Below are 7,325 nucleotides of genomic sequence, written 5' to 3' on the forward strand. Positions count from 1 at the left end.
GGGCTGACATGGCTAGTCGTAAACCCAAAGTGGCACAGACTTACTGGGACAGGCATCCATGACCCAGCATCGAACGTGTCGGTCATCAGCGAGTGAATCCAGGCTGTAGCACTGGGCTAGCAGGACTCCGGTGAACCGGGCTGTAGCAGGCTAACAGGACTCCGGTATTCATCGCGTGACATTTCCCCGAAGGGACAGACACAGGAACGAAGAAGGACACATGCCGGCCAGCCTAAGTGTTCCGGAGCAGTAGCAAGCTACCAAGGCTCAATGGAAACACTAGGAGACATTTCCCGGTAAGAGAGGCTACTAAAGATAAACAACTAGATAGTCAGATCCCACACATACCAAGCATTTCAATAACATACACACAATATGCTCGATATGTGCAATACAACATGGCATCACAAAATGACTCTACGACTCAAGTATTTATTCGATAGGCTCCGAGGAGCAAGATATTACAAACAGGGGTCTCACGACCCAACATTCAGAGCATACAAGTCAAAACACAAACGGAAGCTATCATGTCTGAGTACAGACATCTAGAAATGAAAAAGGCTGAGAAGCCTGACTATCTACCAGATCCTGCCGAGGGCTCAAGATCGTAGCTGAGGTAACAAGCTAAACGTCGAAGTCCACGTGGAACTACTAGTGAGACTGAAGTCTCTCTGCAAAAACATAAATTAGGCAACGTGAGTACAAATGTACCCAGCAAGACTTACATCAGATCTATCTACATATGCATCATTATCAACAAGGGGGTGGAGGAGTTTAACTGCAGCAAGCCAGCTTTGACTCGGTGGCTATCCTGAACTACGACTGCAAGTAACTCTTTTGAGGTGGCGCACACGAGTCCACATATTCACCATATCAATACACCACTATGGATCCGCTCCCGTCTCCCTACGAGAACGCCATCCATAGCACTCACGCTTATCTTGCGTATTTTAGAGTATCCACTTTCACTTGTCTATGAACTGTACAAGGGGTCCACGTTTCCATATCCGAGGAATCCGGCTATTCGAATAGATGATGTTAACCCTGCAGGGGTGTACTTCTTCACACACGCTTTCGCCACTTATCGCCCTGTACACGTCATGTACCTCGGCAACCTTCAAGCGGAAGCCGGGCGAGGGAGTCAGCCACGACCTGACTAACCGAACAAGTCTCTAGTCCAGGTTTATCGCCTATTCGGGTTCCATCCGCAAGGAGATCCGGCCGGGGTGTCGCTTACGGCCCCAAACGATGTGTGCAGGGTTCCCAAGCCCACCAACCGGGTGCCACTTGGTACACCGGGCCACTGTGCCTAGTCTGTCCCAAGCCCACCTGTACCGGGTGCCACTTGGTAGACTACTAACACTACCTACAAACACCAGAAACTAGTTGCAACTCCTGGACAGAGATCATGTTGATTAATAAGTCGAGAGAGCTTGGAGCGCCCGGAGCCCAATGTGTGGTAGTAACTGATCATGGATCACAACACAGAACTCAGTTCCTGAGGACGGCTGCAATGAGACAACCCACCATGTACTCCTACATGGCCTCTCACCGCTACCTTTACCAAATCGTGTTCACACACTTAGCTCACGCACATTGGGACATGTTCACACGCCTCTGATTCATCCCCGATGAATCAGACCTGACTCGACTCTAAGCAGTAGCAGGCATGACAAACAAGCATGAATGAGTAGGCACATCAGGGCTCAAACAACTCCTACTCATGCTAGTGGGTTTCATCTATTTACTGTGGCAATGACAGGTCATGCAAAGGATAAAGGGTTCAGCTACCGCAGCAAGTATCAAATATGTCGTTGTTGTCCTAATGCAGTAAAAGAGAGCAGGAGCGAGAGAGTGGGATTTTATCAGAATGAACAAGGGGGTTTTGCTTGCCTGGCACTTCTGAAGATAATATAGCTCTTCATCGGTGTCATCGATCACATCGTCGGTACACGTCTATCGAGAGGGGACAATTACCGGCAAATACAGAAAAACACGATCAATGCAATGCACAATATGATGCATGCTATGACATGGCAATATGAATGCGTTTTGGGCTAATGCACCTAAAACCAGATTAAATGAAGTTGGTTTGAATCCAAGATTCAAATTCAAACTCCATATGTGATTATTCAAATGCCATTCACTTCATTTGCCCTAAACAGTAGTGATAAGTTGTTCTAACATGCATGAAAATGGTACAGATGGATTCCTTGAATTTTTCTGATAATTTTTCATATATAAATTATTTAATTTGGAGTTACGGTTAATTTTCTATGATTTTTAGAAGTTTTAGATATTTTCTGGAATTTCCTGAATATAATAAAATAAACTAAATTCCAGAAAATGGATATTGCGTCAGCATGACGTTGGCATGACGTCAGCAAGTCAACGGGCGCCGTCCAGGTCAAACTGACCTGTGGGCCCTGCATGTCAGTGTCTGGACTAACTAAGCTAATTAAAATTAACCCTAACTAATTTGGTTAGCCGGGCGGGGCCCGCATGTCAGTGTAATTAGTCTAACTAATTTTTTGTTAACACTAATCCTAACCTAATTAACAGGCTGGCCCCACCTGTCATGGACACAGGGGGGGGTCCCGCCGTGGTTAACGTGGGTCAAACCCACCGGCGGCTTGACGCCGGCGAGGCCAGCCGCGGTGGCGAGCCACGGGTTTTGCCCACAGGGCTTGGTTTGGCGCGCGGAGCATAGCTTCGGGATGCGGACGCTCGTCCGCATCCAACTGTGGTGGTGGCGCGGCCGGGAAGTGGCCGGAGTGGTGCCGGCGACGAGCTCGGCGGCGGCCGAAGCTCGGGTGCAAGTGGGGATGGGGCTGCGGTGCGCAAACAAGCGCGGCGAAGTGCCACGGAGGCTCTACGCGATGCGGGGAGCGTGTTGGGCGCATGCCCGGGACCAAATGGTCACCGGAGCATCACCGGCGACGAGTGCGGCGGCGGCGAAGGTTCGGCCATGGCGGGGCTACAACGTAGAGAGCGGGCGCGACCAGGGGAGAAGGGGGAGACGATGCGGGTGCTCACAGCGCGTCCGATGGCGTCGTCGGCGAGGTCGGGGGCGGTCAGGTTGCTGCGAATCGACGACGACGGCTGTCGGTGCAGAGGACGAAGGCAACAACGATGACGGCGCTGCGGGGCGCTCCGGCGTCGTTTGTCTCAGCGAAGATGAAGAGCAGGTCACGGTGGAGCTCCTGGACCGCTCGAGAGGACGAGGGGGAGGCGATAGCCGCGGTGGTGCTCGTCGGTAGCGTCGGCGCGGTCCGGTGAGGTGGGGAACATCGAGGGAGAGAGAGCCAGGGAAGGGGAGAGAGCTCCAGGGAAGAGAGGAAGGGCTGGACGGCTCCAGGCGGCTGCGTGGCGTCTTCAGAGGAGTGGAGGCACAGGCAGGCAGCCTGGAGGTGGCGCGGCGAGCGTCAGGCACGCAGCTGCTTCGGTGCGAGGGGAGGAAGACGACAGGGGAGTAGCGGTGGCGGGCTGGGCCGTGCTGCTGGGCCAGGTGGGCTACCAGGTGAGCGCCAGGTAATGTTTCTCTCCCTCTCTCTGTTTTTCCTATTTCTGTTCTGTTTTATTTAATTGGCACTGAATTTTAATTCAAACAGAATTCAAAAATAGTGCCAAAACTCCCCTGGATATTTTTAAGTCACTTAATGGACTTCTCCACACATAACAAAAATATCTCAGGTCATTTGAAAATATATTCATTATATATTATGAATATAACTCCAAATTCAAATAAAATATTGATTTAAAATCAGAGCCCAATAATTCCTTAGAAATGTCCCAAAATTTTGGTTTGATTTATAACTCTTGCCAAAATTGTCAGAGCTATTTCTAGGGCATTTTGGATTTACTGATTGCAATTTTAGGGTTTCTTGCCCCTCTTTATCTAGGGTTTTGAGGCTTCCAAAATTCCTCAGTTCAAGTTTCAGAATTTAAACATGATGCACACATGAAGCTAGCCTAGAGCATTACCAGCAGCTAGGGATGTGACACCATGATCGATCCCTTGGGAAAACATCTGGCCAATCAGAATGTGACTCCTCTAATAACTGCGGTGATTAGAGGCCACCACGATGTAGTGAACCTTCTGCTGGAGCAAGATTCTGGATTGCTTGAACTATCAAAGGCAAACGGAACAACAATTTTTATTTTCCTGGCACAGGGAATTTCCCTGCACAACAAAGTATGTATTTACATCAAAAAAATTCCTTAGCTTTTGCAGAAACATGATTTTGGTTTAATTATTTATTAGCACTACCCCAATTTTCATTGGATTTGTATGCACACTTCTAAAAGTCGTATTTTGTAAACTTACCACAATAACAATTCTAAGTTTATTGTTTAATTCAACATTTCTGTTAGCAGTTAGTTTTGTTCTCATCTCACTGCATTAAACTCTACCAGTCTGAATTTCTTGATTCTACAGACCCTTCTTATGCCATTGTGTGTTCCTCCACTCCTGGCCTCCTCCATTACCATTGACTAACAATACGATACATAATAATGTAAGTTTGCAAGCTGCAATCCAAATTATAGTCATGGTGAGAACTGAGAACTGTACTCCTTCTAATTTGGGGAAAAGGTAGTTCGTCAATTTGCTTAAAATTTACAAGAACTGAGTAGTTGTCACCCGCTTGCATAAAATAGACGATCTAATTTACAACATGCTTCAGTTTTTTTGTCATGCATTTTAATTTGGTAAGAAAATTCTCATGTAGTTTTAAATTGACTCATTCTGGGAGCTAGCAATGTATATTTCCTTTGGCGACTGCCAGTTTTAATTTGAGCAATATATATATAGAGAGAGTGGGAGCTAAGATGCCTAGAAGTTTATTATCGTTTGATCCCCCCATTTTGTTCGACTAGATCTGCGACAAACAGTAGTATAATGGTTTTTTATTCCTCTGTATGCCCTATATAGGCATTTGCTATTTTGTGCTAGAGTAAAAATAATATTTAACTTTGTGCTTTGCATGTCAATAGTTTTGCTACACTATAGTAGCAACAATCACTGCGTGAATTATTGTACCGATTACATCATAGCAAAGGGACAATATGAGGGGCTTTCAAACTGCCGTTTGAGAGACAATCTGTTTGTCCTATGGAGGTGCTCAATGGACTTATGTTTTTGGTCCCTGCAGCTACCATTAGGTATTACTATTCTTCAATAACTGTGTACCACATTTTCTTCCAAGCGACTTCCATCCTTTTTCTTATAACTGTACCATCTGTTATCCAGTTACCAGTTAGTGAGATTTGCTGTGTTAATTCTCTCTTCTTAGTAGGCCAAAGATCTCATTTTTTCGTAGGTAAGGACAAAGCCCAGAGTTATTAGTGGAACTTAACATCAGAATAGCCTGGCTTTCAGGAGAAAAAGACGACATAGTTATTTTGTTGTTGCAGTGTGCCTGTTTCGGAAACAAGAAGTGAGTGCTTTGTTTCTTTTAAATAATACTAGTAAGCGTGCACGTGTAACACACGTATAATCATAGGAAAGAATTTCGTCCTTTGTCACAATTGGAAGACAACTATGTAAAATAAAAAAAGTCTCGCAATCAAATGTATATGTCACACATCAACGACAATCAACTGGTTGAACTTCTCCATAGAGAAGATAGAGGCATAGGCTATTTAGTCTAGTGCATAGTAAAAAAAGAGTCAAATATCCTAGAATGTCTATATTCTATAATGCAAACTTCATAGTAATTATGGAACATGTAAGAATTGTCCAAATGAACATGGCCGAGATGCAAACTTGGAACAAAATTGTAAAGTTTCTCAGAGGTATAACTCATAAAGGCCATATACTGTGGCATGAGATAAACACTGGCTTTTAAAGCAGTGAACAAAAGAAGTAAAATCATAATATGATTCTTCATAGTTATTACGTGGACCACAAATTTTCCCAAAAATATAAGGAAAAATGGATAATATATTATCTGATTTAAGAACAAGCTCATGTCATACATGGATGAGAATAACGGCAGATTCACAAATAAACTTCAACCTTAATAAGCAGAACAATGTCACATGAAGGCTTTGAATACTACATGAATCATCAGTTATAATTGTGCGGGGCCGCGAAACAACTCACCAATCTAACTGATCACAATGTCATTCAATTTTACACATAGAAGCATTGAACATGATCTTGCCTGTCATCTGATTCTATGACTCTTGGGGCTGAGCATCCCCATGCATTCTGCTTAACCGTGTCCTTGTCTGCGCCATGCAGTGTACGCAGCTCAGCTCAAGGAACACAACCCTCTTAATTGCCTCTATCAATGGAATAGTACGCAACATGTATATTCACGGAAAAAAAGTACTCTCTTCTTTTTTTATCACCATCTAGATGTTCTAACCAAAATTGAACAAAACGTAGGAGCAAGCTAGCACTCTTTATACAGTAGTTAAGCACACGAAATGCACATCTTGACTACTATAAATACAAAAAATATGAATTGTAAGTGTTAGGAGTGTAAAAAATACATATGCTTTTAGACTAAAAATAACCTCTCTAGAATTATGCCAGCCTATGTGTTATGCTTATAGGTGAAATACGTACATGGACAGACACAAGACAATGCAAGAGATTGTCCATCACTTCCATAATAAAATGCTCAGTTGTACCGAGTGCAGAATTTCTTTTTTTACCTCTATGACATATTAATGATCTATCATCAAAAGATTCAGGCAGGTCAATGAGGTCATGTATACCAGGTTGCCGCCAATAGACGATCGCCCAGGCTTCTTGGTTTATCCTTTTCCTTCAAAAGCTCCACATAGTCACCTGTCAGAATAACACTTCAGTATACCAAGAAATGAGTTCACGTGTTTATAGTTAAACATCCCTTCATGATCATCTATTTGCTTATTAGATTTAAGAAAAAACTCAGATGAGTATTAGATCAATACTCTGCAACCACAACTGAATTGGCATTGCCATCATCATTATCATCATTGTTGCAGACCTGCAGTCCTCATGCAATCACACACACCACCGTCATCACAAGGACATTCATGCCATGGTAACTGTGTATTTAAAAGAAAAACGATAATCAAAATAGGGCCTTGGTGTTTCTTTTTCATGCTCAGACATGAACATGGCCACAAAAAGGGGTTTGGCACGCCCTATTAACCCTTTAGAAACTCCCCTACCCATAAGTAAGACCATCTATGATTACGGAACCTTCCATATATAGCCTAGATAAATGATGAAACCAATCGAAGATCCTCTGCATGCATATAAATTGTAGAAGAAAAGTTTTGGTAAAAAAATCACAACAAACTACCTTTAGAATGTTGCAAATGTA

At 43.9% G+C, this 7,325-nt stretch overlaps 1 long non-coding RNA gene across 1 annotated transcript; it reads right to left on the reverse strand.

Moving 5' to 3' along the window:
* Window positions 1–6,444: 6,444 nt before the first annotated feature.
* Window positions 6,445–6,963, reverse strand: LOC123155835 (uncharacterized). The gene is made up of 2 exons (XR_006477646.1): window positions 6,928–6,963; window positions 6,445–6,802 (listed from the first exon to the last, which is right to left on the reverse strand). It is a non-coding gene; the product is annotated as an uncharacterized lncRNA (long non-coding RNA).
* Window positions 6,964–7,325: the final 362 nt, after the last annotated feature.

This window comes from Triticum aestivum, chromosome 1A, assembly GCF_018294505.1.
Source record: "Triticum aestivum cultivar Chinese Spring chromosome 1A, IWGSC CS RefSeq v2.1, whole genome shotgun sequence".
In the NCBI taxonomy this organism is placed as follows: domain Eukaryota; kingdom Viridiplantae; phylum Streptophyta; class Magnoliopsida; order Poales; family Poaceae; genus Triticum; species Triticum aestivum.